This window comes from Halyomorpha halys, unplaced genomic scaffold (assembly GCF_000696795.3).
Source record: "Halyomorpha halys isolate HHAL.00 unplaced genomic scaffold, Hhal_1.1 Scaffold45.1, whole genome shotgun sequence".
NCBI lineage: Eukaryota > Metazoa > Arthropoda > Insecta > Hemiptera > Pentatomidae > Halyomorpha > Halyomorpha halys.
The window spans coordinates 447,857-463,666 of record NW_027113993.1 but is presented as its reverse complement, the minus strand read 5'-3'; the positions used below and the strand labels follow the sequence as shown (position 1 = coordinate 463,666).

General features: G+C 29.5%; 1 protein-coding gene across 2 annotated transcripts in view; it reads left to right on the top strand.

The window, feature by feature from the left end:
- LOC106689194 (facilitated trehalose transporter Tret1) overlaps positions 1 to 15,810 on the top strand; it is a 127,940-nt gene that overhangs the window by 34,336 nt on the left and 77,794 nt on the right. Inside the window, exon 1 of one of the 2 annotated variants that reach the window (XM_067051234.1) lies at positions 9,318 to 9,383. The exons of the other annotated variant lie outside the window; for it this stretch is intronic. The gene's annotated coding sequence lies outside the window, so the exon portion shown is untranslated. Of the gene's footprint in view, positions 1 to 9,317; positions 9,384 to 15,810 lie in introns of those variants that run through there. 2 annotated transcript variants of the gene reach the window in all.

The following is a 15,810-nucleotide window of genomic DNA, read 5'->3' as shown; positions in this document are numbered from 1 at the left end:
TAATAATATATAAATATGATAAAAATTGGTGATATGACTAATGCATACAAAGATTTCACGGTTTGGTGAGAGTTTATTCGTGCAAATATTATTGAGTTGAAGATTGAAATGTTTGAATTCCATCTAAAATATTTAAATTTATAATAAAATATTAAATCAAAAATATTAAGGAAAAACCTTTTGAATCAGATTAAGCCTACATTTTTTTTAGTGCAAAACTATATATGTAATTCATCATTTTACAAAAGATTTATTTGTAAAAATATATAATGTGTAAAAAATATATAAATTAAAAAATCTATTACTAATATTTAGACAAAATTTACTATTTCTCTAATTGAATTAAAATCAAAATTTAATTTACCTTATTATTTATCTCCAAAACAGTGCTTTGTATAGATTATCTGTTCTTCCTCTTCCAAGTTTCCTTGGAATTACTATACAGTTTTATACTAAAAATATTATTCATAAAGATAGTTCCTTGATAGTTTTGATTAATATTAAATAATAGAAAAACGAACAACCGCAATAAAGTTGATTATAATAAATGTTTAAAATTATTAAATTATTGAGGAAATGTATAAGTGAAATTCTCAATGACTCGCTAATATAATTATTAAAATTTATTACAGATTAAAACTCAAAATAATTGAAACAGAATAGAGGCCAAAGAGATAATACGAATTAATTCAGTGCGACCTTCCTGTTGTAAGGTTTTGCAATACTACGCCAACACTAGTGAGTTTTTAGAGTAGCCTGGGACCTGCCAAAAATAAAACTCCCGATGTTACGATGGGTTCAGCTGCACGTGTTGTTTTTAAGTAGGTTTAAATGAAAGTTTATCGTTTATACTTCAGACAGTGTCCGAGGTTCTACTTTAACTTTCGTTGATAATGAACTAATGATTAACCTCGTTAGCATAACTTAGGTTGAATATTCCCATAAACGAAAATCCCCTTTAAATTTATTTAAAAAAATGTAAATTACGTGTAATCAAAAATATTGACAAATGGATTTAGATCGAATAAACTGAAAAAAGAAATGTTAAGTAGTAATTATTTTTTAATATATAATTCTAATAAAGAGAATATATACACAATTAGTTTTTTTTAATAATATAAAATTCTAAAAACGTAAAAAAATTTCGAAAGTATTTATTTTGTATTATGCGAAGTATCATCGTTCTATGAGAACGATAACATAGTACAAATTTGAAAACTTAGCTTTCATTTCAGCACAAAAGAGCTAAACTAAGTTTATTAGCTTAAATAAATGAGAAGCCGTTAGGTATTACACTTATGATTAAGTTTGGTTTACAGCATTAGTGGGCAAATGTTGCTACGATCAGATGAAACAGATCACATTGAATGTAACATTGTTGCCTCTTAAATGATCCCTTATTCGGTACCACAAAATTATTTGGTAGCGCTGTTATAAATTTTGAAACTTGACAGATACGTTTAGGCAAAGAGCAATTGGAAACCAAGCCGTGAATCCGTAACTAAAATAACCAGGAGACGCCAAGCCAAATAGATTTACCAAGCTCCATTCCATTCTAGAATTGGACTAGGTGACTGGTCAACTTGGGATAGCTTGCCAAGTTGATTAAGCATGTTATGTAGTGAAAGTTCAGGTAAATTAATAAAATTAAAAGTTTTTTATTTATTCATTAACAGAGTTTATTTAGATAAATGGCAAAGGACATGAAGTGTTAGTGGAGCTTGTTGGTAAGATTCGACAAATAGATGCAAGGTCATTGATTCATTTTATTGAAGTTTCAAGGACATATTATTTAAAAAATCAATTCATCGTTCTTGGCTTTCTTATTTACTACACCCTTGGAATAATATAACCCAGTGAAATCTTAAGATTTAGGAAGTCCACAACAGTTAGGTTTTGAAGCCTTCAAAGGTCCTTTCAGTAAATTTAAAAATGTAGCTGTGCTTTACTTATATAATATTAATAACAGTAATAAATGATTATTACTACACATAATGTAAGTTGGTATTGTTGTATAAAATTGTTGATACACATTTTGCTGTTGATATTTTTTTTTTCCCTTTTTCGGGCAAGACTATCATTGGAGTCCTATACTGCCTAACCATGGTTGGGGGTCAAAGTTCTTCATTTAGTGGGACCGCCATTCAATGAAAAAAGTCGACGTCCCAGGCCGGATTCGAACCGGCACCGCCGAGACATCAAATTGGTAAGACTGTGCTTAACCACTGAGCTATGGGCGGCCCTTGTGTGTTGTGATATTAGCCATAATCCTTATTAAAATATATATCTATAAATATTGTTAATGTATTCATATAATGTGTTATCAGACCCTTTTATCTAGCAACCTCAAAACCAAATCCGAACTCGTTAATATTAATAAAATTCTATTCTTTCAGTCCAAATTACTTCGAACAATAGGTAATGCTGCATAATATGTATTCAACAATAACTTGACCTTAATATATCATTGTCTCAGGCAATGCCATCCCAATTCTTCACATTTCGCGTAATTCCAATCTAGCTTCACCCACCCTTGCAATCAGTTTCGAACTTTAAAACGGCAGTGACCCAAGGATCTATTTTAAATAATTGTATTGGAATTTTGGCAATAGCTAGATTCTCCACCGAGAATCCACGCCAGCGCCCTTGCTCAGCCTCCACTGACTTTCAATGTCATTGACGCGGTAGAAACAAAGCGCGGTGTCTTCCATTTTCTTTCACAAGTAGCAGGACATGCTCGGAGTTTTCTAGGCTCAATGTAAATATTTTATATAGGAATGACTGTGCTAAAGATATTATATTAGTTAAAGTTTAATTTGGTTTTTATTTATTGTTCTATATTCATTTAATTTATGTCAATTTAATAAGGAAAAAAATATCAATAAAATGCTGGTTACGAATAACTTTGAGGTGTTTCTTGTTTTAATTACATTATTTAGCTAACATTTTGCAGATATTTTGATATTTGCCACGGCTTTAAAATCTTGTTTCAAATACTATAGATTTTATTAATTCAAACTCCATATCAAATAAATTATGTCCGTGATTTGTCGTCTCATTCCTTCTAGGGGTGTGATATGCGTGAAATTCGGATTGTGATTTTTTTCTATTAAGAAAAAAATTGATATAAATTTACTTTAAGGTGAACTGTCAATGAATAAAAAAATATTAGTAATTATTTTAATGAGTGCTTATTTAAATGAATCTAAAGGGGCATATTCACTTTTATACCGGTGTGAGCACTTGTATTAGTTCATAAAAGAACGAAAGTGTGTGGGCATGTATGAGTAGTGAGGGGTAGTCCGTAGTCTGTATGAATGTGTGCGGGTAGAGCAATACGTCATACTTCTATGAACTCATACAAGTGCGCGCACAGTAATGAACCGTGGGTGTTCTAGTCTGTAGTTTTCCAATTGTCTAACTCTTAATAAATTCTTGGCTTCAAAGATTACACCTAGTTGGAAGAGGTTGGTGGATCAGTTAATAAGCTATAGTAACATTTGTAGTTAAGGTTCATCTATTGATTACAACAAAATCGTATTTAAATATGGCCTCCTTAAACTGTTTATAAAAAAAATTAAAACCGCCCCGTGTTTGAATTAGAAAAGGTTTCTCCGACGATAGGACGGACGAGGAATTTTGTCGTGGCAGCCCTCCAGTCTTTGAATAACCTTTCCTTCATGATCCCAGCCCTAAGCTTCCAGTCAGCATTGCAGGGGACAGCTTCAAGGAGGTAGGACAGTTTACTAACGTTTGTTAATTTTTTCTTTTGTTATCATTTCATTCTATTTTTTATGTTGAACAAGGACAAAGTAATAATAGTTTTTCAAAACTCATTTTAAATACTCATTATGACACTTCAATATATCAAATGTCCAATATATTTTTTTATGTCTTGACGCTTGAGTAGTTAGGAAGGTGCCTGCTAATCCATTATTTCTTCCTTTTAATTGTATGAACAATAACAATTGTTCATACAATTAAAAAAAATATGTATTTTTTGGGTCAAGCATTTATAGTCAGCCTCAAAATACATAAGGGGTTTTTTATAAGCCAAAAATTAAAGATCATGTTTCTTAGGAAAAAAAGGTAAATTTACGTTAAGAAATGATTGATTTGATAAATCGTTTTCAATTTAAAATTGGTCATTGAGGATAGCGAACAAATGTTAAATGATTAGTTATTTAAATCATATAAATGTTTTATTTTCTACTCTCTTCATCTGTATATTCTTGTGATATATTATTACATTAAAGTATTTTTCAAATTTTAAGTTAAGTTTATTTTTTTAAAATTCGGATTAAAATAAATGATTTTATTTAGTATGTATTTATTAATAAATCATTTATAAAGAAGCAAGTAGAGAATTCCGTGCTAATGAAGGTTTTAATCACCCCCTCTCTTATCATCTCCCTCTCTCTCTCCTCATTTCCCCTACCTCTATTAACCTAATATTTATTTATTTAACAGTTTATTAAATATTTATTTATTTCCTCCATTTTTTCGCTATTAAAATTACTAAATTTTTAATTATAAATTTTCAATCAATATAATTTAGAAAGAGATTTGGGGTAACGGCCTTATAGTCACCTAATAATTTCAGTGAGTGAGCCATACCTGTTCTATGTTTAGATAAGGATCAAAATGGATTTCCATCTTAGGTAAAGATGGTCTTATTTAGCGAATTTTTTTAAAAGTAAATTTGATTATGTTCCAAACGGGTGGCTGTAGAAGCTTCCAGAAGAAGACATCAATAAGTTAGTGAGTGAGTGCTAATACCAACAACAAAGGCACGGAGGTAAATTTTATTACATATTCGAATAATAAATTAAAAATTACAAATAATTCTGTAATAGAAAAAAATTAATAAAACTACACTACAAAGTAATTACTAAATATTCGAATATATATATTTACTGATTGCAACTTATTGCACCTTCTGGTGAACATGATCCGGGTTCAATTTACATTCCATGGTAATATTCCCACAATAATTTCACTAAGGAAAACTTTTGTTGCAGTAAATTACCCAGTTTTCCTATAGCGGTTATCGTCAATTTCGCTACCGAGTAAATGTTTGAAATCCTGTCTAGAGGATTTCATGTCAAAAGAAATTAAATCGAAACTAATCATTAACTACTCTATCTGCTTTGAAATGCACATCCGTCCAATAAAATATATTGCTCTTAGTATTCAGTTCATTGAATTTATAGTAATATAGTAGAAGTTGAATTTTTTTTTTTTTTTATCTTATATCGAAAATATTGAAATTCATTGGTTAATTGGATTATATAAATTAGTACTTCCGGTGTCAGTCGATTTAAAAAAAAAGGTTATTGCAATATTCCAGCCATACAACTTCTCTAAACATGTAATTACAGCTCCATTCGACTTTTTGATTGTTATTCACATACACACACACTTTTTTATTAGACTTTATAATTTTGTCTCGGGGGACTTCAAACCGTGTATTTTTGTCGAAAACTTAAATATTCGACATACAGGTAAGTAAAAATAAAAAGTACGGATAAACTCATATTTAATAATTATCAACTCTTTTATCTTAATTATATATATCAAGCAACTTCCTACATGTAAATTTCAAGCGTATTTTTATTTCTTAATTCTGATCAGACTTGTACTATATTTGTAGGAAGGGATACAACTCGTTCGTAACGTACTTTTTTTACTATTAAGACCAGTAATTAGAAAATGTTATCAGTGAAGTTAATTTTTCTACTTTTTATGTTCTATAAATCACTTTTATCGATCACTTCATGTTCTTTGTTCTCCCAGTTCCTTTTTCGCAATGCTAAGTTCCTGGCACCTTGAATTGTAACAGGAATTGTCAGAACCTTGGGTAGGACTGCATTGGTTTGCGATGAGAAGGAAATCTTTCTTGTTCCAGTTTGGTTTTGTAAAATGAAAAAGTATATCTATATAATTATATAGATTGTTTAATTAAAATATTATATTAACTATGGAGATTTAGTGCCGAGCGAAAGGAACAAGAATATGAAAGTTGGCATCCATTTACAATGAAATTAATCAGATGTTATAACTGAATAAGATTTGACCTCTTGGTGGTCAGGAAAAGTGAAGCCAAAAAAGCGGGCCTTCTGATGAACTCCAGGGGGGTGTTAGGGGATTAGGTAACAATCACCGGCTGACGTTATCTTTAGTTTAAATTACAATGGTGGATATTGCTATTAACCTCAACGTAAACCTAAGCTCCGGGGGCGTGTCTAAGTTCCCTCTTTTTGGGTTCATTTTACCTTTGAAGAAAAGTAGGCTATTTTTCATAACTTGTCTGCTACTTGCCTATATCTATATTATAACCATTCTAAAATGTATTTGTAGTTTCACTTAATTTAATAATTATTAACTGAATAAAAAAAGGGCTGGAGTACTCTGTGTTTATGTAATATAAAGAATGTTCTTAGATAAAAATTGTAGTGTATAGCGGTCAGCAGGAACGTCACGGGCATCGCGAGTAACGCCTCTGGCGTTCAGAGTATTGTATGATATAAGAGTTTCCAGAATCCTCCGAGTGGAACTATAGGCAGAAACTTTATCATATAACGATTCATTAAATCTTTTTTTAAATTTGTAAATTGATAGATTTATTTATTGATAGATATTACAATCTGCCACACAGTTGTGGGCAATAGGTAATATTGATGAATGATCTCATACATACTAAAATTAAAAAAAATAAAATAAATAAATAAAAAAAAATAATAATAATAATAAAATAAAATAAAAAACTCTCTTAAAATATATACAAACAAAAGAATAGACAAGATGAACATAATCAAACTATCCATTAAATCTAAATCATAGTTTCTAAGTAGATGAATTTACAAGATAAATTGCATAATTTTATCAATCAACAAACTACAGACTGATCAAATAATGTTTTATTTTATGGGGATATAAAATAATTTAAAATATCCCATTATTTAAAAAATAAATTAACCCTGGGGGTGTGTTCACTGTCTCTTTGAAGCTTCAAAAGAGGTGTGTCCGAAGGCAGATTCCGACGCGGGCCAAGAAGCTAATTTAAGATGCTTCTATTCTAGTTCATGTAAACAAGCTGATTTAAGCATACATTTAGGACATCCGACGCAGTTATCGTAGGTGTTTGCACTGCTCAAAAATAGGGAAAATGATAGAGTTGTTTTCGACTCTCTTGAAAATTGATATATCTACTGACGCAAAATATTTTCTGAGCCAGTTTTGAGGATAACATTAAGTGATGGTGTCCAAATATCGCTATATTTTAAAATCGTTCATATGAGAATCAGACCAAAGGCAGTAAAATGATGCAAGTAAGTAGTTCAAAGATAAAAGATCAAGTATCGATCACAGAAATCGAGTCTACTTCGTTATGAGATTGCTTGAATCTTTAAACTCGTTTCAGTACCAGACCAAATTTGGATATTCTCATTTGACTGCCATTGCCAAGGACAGAGTGGAATTGTGCAACTTTTTTCACAACGCTTTACGGATAGCAGCAATTATCTACCGGAAATGTAACAAAGAAACAACCCATCTCTAAAATATTGTAATTCCTTTTTTCCTGCTTGGTCCCCACTTTCGTGAAGTCCTCTTGAATAAGTGCATGTGACCTGACGCGTTAATAGAATGAAAAAATAATATCTTCGCTTTAATGTGGTTATTGTTGCTATTCAAGTTAATTTTATGTTGAATATTTATTCCAACAAACATAACTACTTATTATACAAAATATAGTTAATTAGTAATATGTCATATTTTCGCTTAAATTTCTTTTAATTTTTCTTCTCATTTATTCTTCTAGCTGTTGTTAACTGCTCATTAAACATTGAAAAAAATTTCAACTTCCTTTTAAGTTGAAACATAGCATCAAAGACCGAAACTTTGACAACAACTTTGGAAGAACTAGTTCCTTATTAGTGGTATGCTATTTTGTTTAGTTTATTGGCTCCTAACCAAGGACCACAGGTGAGCCACGAGAAGCTTAGGGTGGCACGTGTTCTGTATCACGCATTTTGAAAGGATTTATTGTTAATTTTTCGGTTGTGAGAGTGTCAGTTGGAACACTTTAACAAGTAAATTCACTATGAAAGTGCCTGAAAAAAATGCTCATGTTAACGTAACTTTCAAATAATTACCGGGGAGCTAGGACCTTCGCCCAAAGTTAGAAATGGCCCACACATGGTTCGATTTCTGGCTCATTGGCTACGGGTTAAGAACCAGTGGTTTAGCTGCCATAATCATTGGCAGGCTTCTATATGAAACTCCTTACTATTCTGTTAACTGTCATTTGTCAACTCATTGTCAACAAACGTGCGACAGTGAATAAAGTTAAGACTGCTCTTAAAAATATTTTCTCCAACGTCAATTTTTTAATAGGGATTGTCAAATTAAATCTTTATTCCGAATTTAATATACTGTTTATAATGTCATTTTCACAATGACGAAGAGAAGGGATATGGCTATTAAATAATGTTTGTTTAAAATAGATTAATTGAGACGTTTCTTTCCATAATCGTCTAAAGTCTTATTATATCATATATAGGGATAGGCTTTTATGTTTTCTCATATTTGTTTCAATAACTTCTATATACATGTTTTATACTTCATGGGAACGTTTCACGACATTTTAATCAAAGGAAGATAGTCCGGGTGCGGTAAAAAAAACAAGAAAAAAAACTCAAATAGTAATAAATATATAATACAATATAAAATAGACAATGAAAAGAATATTTAAAAAAAAATTACGTAATTTTTAAAACACGGTCAATCAGTGATTTTCCAGTAATTTTTAATCACACTATTTTGGTGATTTTAAGTTCAATTGGGAAAAAATAATTAAATCGACATGAAGAAAATAATAGAAGAATTTGAAAAAAAAAAATCAAATCAAAATAACCATTATTCCAAATTTCTATTTTTACCACTAATTGAAATAGCAGGATTGTCACGGTTGATTATGAACTCCCAGGTTTTAGTATAGTCCTCCCGGTATTCCTCCATGTTTCTTTATCGCGTGAGGTGGATTTCCTATCAACCAGTTGTGGATGAGCGTTATGTGCCTTTATTGTTGACATTTTCAAATATTTCGAGGGAGTATCGTGGCTTTTGGAGCAGGACCTGCGCGCTGTGAATCACTCCTACATATCGACCCTCTGTAGGCGTCTTTAACCTGCTCATCTCAGTTTACGGGCTGTAAATTATTTTACAACTAATTACACACTCTTAGATGATAAGCTTTATAGCTTCACAATTTTCCTTATTCCGCTGCCCATCCCTGATTGACCCAGTAATCCACAGCAGATCTCCATCCTCTTAATTTGGGTCCTGTTTTGTTGTTAATGATCTCAGTTGAAGCTATTACCGTAAGTTTATAAACGTTAAGTTGAAGTGATATATTTTAGTTTAAAATTACTAAATTTTTTGTCCAATGGAGTTATTTTCTTCTGATACGTTCCCTAATGTGTCATAATACCTGAAATAAGTAATTTTGATATTTTATGTAACTTTTAAGTAACTTTGTTACTGTGACTCATTTATAATCTCGTCAAAAGGGAATAATATTGTCTAGATATTTAGTAATGATTTTATTCTTATTATGGAAGACCATTTACCCAATAATTGTGAAATAATATATTCTTTCTTTATTCCATATTCATTTTTCCTCGACGTTAGGTGCTCTGCCCCCATTTTCAGGATTATATTACCATTTTTTTAGTCCCCTAATTAATCACATCCATATAATTTATGTTTTGTCTTATTTATGATTAGTCATACTGTTACATGGAAAGTTATTCTGTTTAAATCATCTACACTATCAATCAATTTACTGTAGAAGGGGATAGCTCATAGTTCATGGTTAATGGTTAAAAAGTACTTCATTCATACTAAGCTATTAATGGGTTTTGGAGGTACTGGCTTTAATAAAGTTATTAAATTATAAATAAAAGTTTTTTGGAAAATTTAAATTTATATTTGAACTTAATATTAACCTCTGTCAAGTTTACAAAAGCAACAACAGCAATGAAAATTTGGTTGACTCGTTTATATAATATTTATATATTATATATACCCCTAATATTTTTTTCATAACAATTAAACAAATATGGATGCCTCATAAGTCTACATAAACTATGTACAATTAAAAAAATTAACGCTTTAGTCCAGAGACATCTCGAAAGAATTCTCAAAACCAGAAAAATATATATCATTATCCTTAAAAACCGATGGTTGAATCTAGATATCTCTATAATGATGCATTTTTTTACAAGCATAAAAATGGTGTAGTTGATTTGCTTTTAATTATGAGGGATACTCAGCTTAAGTGACGATATGTTTCAAGTATCATTTAATTAATTTTACGTGATCTTTATTTATTGCTATCCAGTTATTATTTTTTAAATTTTATCTATTTATTCAGAAAGTATAACAAATGCAGTCCGACCAGATGGAACCATCTGTTCGGTTCCAAAATAACACACAAAAATAATAAACATAAAATGAATTTTTGTTTGTAATACTAGAACTTATTTCTAGAGGTACAGCAACAGATTTAATTTATATAATACAGCGCAAATACAACTAACAAAAAACAAAAAAAAAAAAGAAAAACTGAAATATAGGTAATTTGAAAATAACAACTATTGATAGAGAAAAGATATGATAATACTAATAATATATAGATATATATTTTATTATTATATATTTCACAATTATTGTATGATTCATATTATGAAATCATAATATATAATAGGTAACAACAAAATATACTAAGGAAATATTAAAATAAATGTTGACTTGAAATTTAATGAAATCAAAGTCACTAAGTGAAGAAAGGAAAAAATTCAGGTAGTAAATAAGTAATGATAATTCATATTTTATTCTTTTTGAATATAAAAATGGTATTACCGATTATTTTTGGACAGCTGGGACAACAGTATGTAGGTTCAGTTATCGATCTTTATGATTTGCTATGCAATTAAAGATAATATAAAGAAAATTATTTCAGGTAAAATATTATTTAAAAAAATACATGAGTACATAAAATATAAACATGAGGCGTCCTACAAGTTAAGGTCGGCTTTGTGCTGTCCTTGGTTGAGATCAAGGTGTAGGTTGTTGACCGTCCTTGTTCGCATAACGTGCCCGATAGATATTGCAATTTTGTATTGGATTTACTTTTGTAATAATAAATAGCCATTATTATATAATAATTAAGGATTATTAATAATTAATTTAATATTCTTTAATTTACAGAATTAATTTATCATTAACTTCATTATTAGTTTTTTTATTATAAACGGAATGTTTTTATAGAAGTTTTTATGTCCTTTAAAGTTTTTTGATTATCAGTGTTTTTTTTTAATCATTGATGTTCAAGTAGTTGCTTATCAAGTGTTCCATATAGTATTTTTAAATTTTTTATTTTTAATCTGACAAGGAAATTTCAGAAATAATAATAAAAATAAAATTCTGAATCGGTGTTGATAAAAGATAAAGGTAGAGAAATTAATAGAAAAAAAATATGATTGTAGTTTTCTCGCTATTATCTGGTTTATAAATTGATAAACCTTGTGAAAGAATGCTAAAGTATGTAAGTAATTATTTTTGTTTCATTAACTAAGCATATCCATTTATCAAAAATACTTTTAAAAAATCCATAAGTATACGCCTTTTAATAAAAAATTACATAATAATATAAAATCCTTAGATCTTTATGTATTTTATATTTTTGCTATGTTCCAGCTTATCCTATTGGCCATTTTCTAAAATTTTCATTTAAACCCTTGTTTATTAAATGAGGTCATTTTTCCAGTTGCTTTCATTAAATTAATACTTTACAAAATATGTATTTCTAAAAAAATTATATGAATTATGAAATTTTTCATTTCTATTTGGGCAAAATACATTAACTGGGATGAAAATTGACAATAAGCCCAAAACGTTACAAAAATTATTTTGAGTTAATTTATGTATTGCTCTATAATTTTATACTAAAAATGGAGGTGATGGGCTCACAAGGGTTTTCCCCAAGTATTTCTATGATGTATATTCAGTATTAAAAAATGAATTCCACACACAAAAAAAAAATAAACCACCGAAATAAACTTTTTTTAAAATAAATATTTTTATTCAGATTTTTTGAGAATTATATAACGACTTTTAAATTTTTAAAATAGTTATAGTCGGATTGACTTTATTTGGCCATTGATAATAGCCCCTATAAAAAGACTTTTTTTTTTTTTAATTAGATTTTATACTATTAAAGTAAACCATATTTCACAATTTTTTTTTTGTTTGCAACTACCTACCTTGTCATGTCATATCTTAACAAAAAAGTTACATATAATAAAAATTGAACATGGAAGGTTAGAGGAAAACACTACAAGATAATCCTGTTATCTTAAAAATGATAAAGAAAATTCCTTGTAATAATAATAACGGTAGCTTCCCACCTCGTAGGCACGTCCAAAACATGTTATGCATCTTCCATTTTCATTAAGTTGGTTTACTATCTGACTTCTACTATTTATAATTTTTTTTATCTTACTATCATTCCTTCTGGTCAAAAAATATTACAAAATAGTGCTTAATCCTGCAACTGTATATAAGAAGAATAATGATGATACAATTTTCAACTTCTGTAACTGAGTAAATTACAGTATGACAGTAGGAAAAGAAAATGAAACTAATTAAAAAAAACAAAAAACAATAGATAATTATGACTAGATACTCAATTTCAGTGCAATTGCATACTTTGTTCCCTAGCTTCAAATTCAACAAAACTTCAACAGAAATTCGATTAAAAAAAAAAGATGTTCTATTGATGCTAGTTTTATATTGCACATTAGGTAACTGATCGAATCGATTTTTTACCCGAAATTGGAATTTCGGTTTGCATTTTACGATTTTTAATTATGGCTAATCAAGATTTTTATTCAAAATAGTTTAGTTTTTGTGTACTTTTCATAAATATAGTAAGTGTTTTGGGAATTCATATTGTTTCACACAAGGTTAGATAAGCTTTACATGTACATATTAATGTTATAAATTACGTAATGAAGTTGATTTTTGCAAGATTTAGGGGTTATATAAACAATTTTACACATTTTGGGTTCTTACTGCACATTTGGAATTTTTTACTACTACCGTAACTTATCAATTAATACCTGAAAGCGAAACTTTAAAAAATTAGAACTACCTAATACGAAGAAAAAGATTTCAATAAAAATTCTTTCTTTGATAGCAATATAAGTGCAAAACATAAAGCAAGAAATGAGCATATTTTAAATAAAACCACAGAAAATGTACAAAATAAAATATCACTCATTAAACATAAGCATGCATACTTCAGTTTTCAATTTTATCGTGATAATTACAACATTTAGGAAGAAGATAGATGACCGTATGAAGTAGATTGGAGGAAGACAGTCCAGGTAAAGGTTTCAAAATAGTAACAAAAAACTATTTATTGTTAACCCACTTTGCAGGGCTTCGTCAGGGTTTAATTAATTAAGAATGACGTTCTGATGCCAACTGACTCGCTCAATGGGGCGAAACGTTAGTTAACAACAAATAGTTTTTTGTTACTATTTTGAAACCTTTATTGAACCTCCACCTGGACATCTTTCACCAATATAATGATATAATTGCAAACAATTTTAGTAAAATAAAAGAAACGATATACAAAAACAAACAATGGACACTATTGATAATATTTATCAACCTAAATGTTCCTGTGGAAAAATTGGTAAATCATTAGAAAGTTAAAAAAAAAAAAAAATTAAACCAACATAAAAACTCCATTATATACCATCGAAACCTCACAGCTCACAGAGAATAAATAATAATTAGGAAAGGAAAAATTACAATAAAATTAATAATAAAGGATTACTTAACTATAACAAAAAAAACGCCTGGAATATATATTAAATATAGAAAAAGACCTTAAATTTGTTCTTGATTAACGGAATCAAAGTTTTGTAAGTTTTTATAATAATTATTAATTGAACTTCTATCTCCCTCTCACCTCTTCCTGACTAGTCTCTCAGTTAAATTTTTAAAGCTTAGTGTATATTTAAAATTGGTGACTGGTCCAATGATACTAGGACAATTTTTTTTTTATAATTTATTTATTGATATTTACAACTGTATAAAAATATATACAACAAGTAAATTTGATGTAGGTGACATAGTAACATGATTCAAACATGTGGAGAATCTATCCATTGGTATAACTCCAATAACATTTTTAGAGGAGAAGATCTCGAGGCCATCTTCTTTTCAGACGCGTAGGAGGATTATTAGGTAATGAATGAGAAGCCAGGTTAGAAACAAGTGGATCTGGTTGGTTGGGAAGTTTATCATAAAAGGATTGGTATCTGGTTCTGGCCAAATCGGCAACATATGAGAAATTGAGGTCCTTATGGATGACTTGATTCCTGACAATGTAACGATTTTACGAAGGATTTTGGACTTTAGGGATTTCGGAGGAATTTTATGGTTTAGTTAAGCCCCAAAGAGCTCAACTCCGTATGTCCAGATACCTTATTATAGTCATGTAGATCAGTCTTTTGTAATGTGTTGTGTGTAAGCAGTTTAGACCGTTTGTCTAGTAAATGTTGTAATAGTCGGAATCGACATGCAGTCTCCTGTCTTTTCAGTCTTGCATGAGGATGACATGTCAGTCGTTTGTCCAGATGTAGTCAAAGTAACGGATCGGTTCGACAGGAATAAGTGGGATATTCTTAAAGGATACTGTGGGGCAAGAGGTCATGGGTTTAGGACAAAGGGTAAATGTGATTTGGTGGGATTTTTTGGAATTTATTTTAATTCTCCAGTTTTGGCACCATTCTTCAAGGGAGGTGATGCAGGATCGGAGGGTTTGGGAAACAATGTAAGCATCATTGTTCACTGACAATAGACACTAGGACCAATTAAATTTAAAACATATCAATTAAATAGTTTTAAATGCAATTAGTTGCTTATATACAAAAATTGTTGAAAAGTTTATTTGAAAAAAATATTAAACTGTAAATACTCCAATGTATTCTTGAAGTGTCCAAGATAAAAATAAATAAATTGAAACTATTGTGCTTCAATCTTTTACCTGAAGGCAGGATAGTAGGATACAATTATTATATCTTAATCTGCTAAGAAATAAATTCAGCTAACATATTGTGTTTCAAAAGTATCAAATTAGTTCAGTAGTTATATAACTAAAGACATCTTTAAATCTGCTATATTGACAGATTAGGTTCGGTGTCATGTTATTTTTTTCCTTCGTCATATTTTTTTTTGTTTTTCCATGTCGTGCTGGGAACATTCATGCTCTCAAGTTTTGTAATGTTTAACCACCCCATTGTTTATAGGAACATCTGTGCAATTAGACTAGAATTGTTTATAATTACTAAAAAAAATAACATAATTAAAAAATTGTTGCTACAGACATCTTGTAAGTTTAAACAGTAGAGGAGATAGCTTAAACAAGGTTAAAGGAAGTAGAAACTATTTTTCGTTTGAACAAGGACAATTTTCTAGATTACATGAACGTATGATGTATCACTCATGCATCTTGAATACGAATCCAGTCGTTAACCCTGAAGGAGGAATATATACGGGTAAGGGCCTCAGCGTTAACCATCATTACGTCAACTTATAAATAAAATGCACGATGTTTTCTCACCGATTTCGATTAAAATATTTTTGGTGATTTTATGTTAAAAGTTATAGTTTATTTAGCCAAGCTGTCCAAATACCTTGAATTGCCAAAATACACAGCATTGTATATAT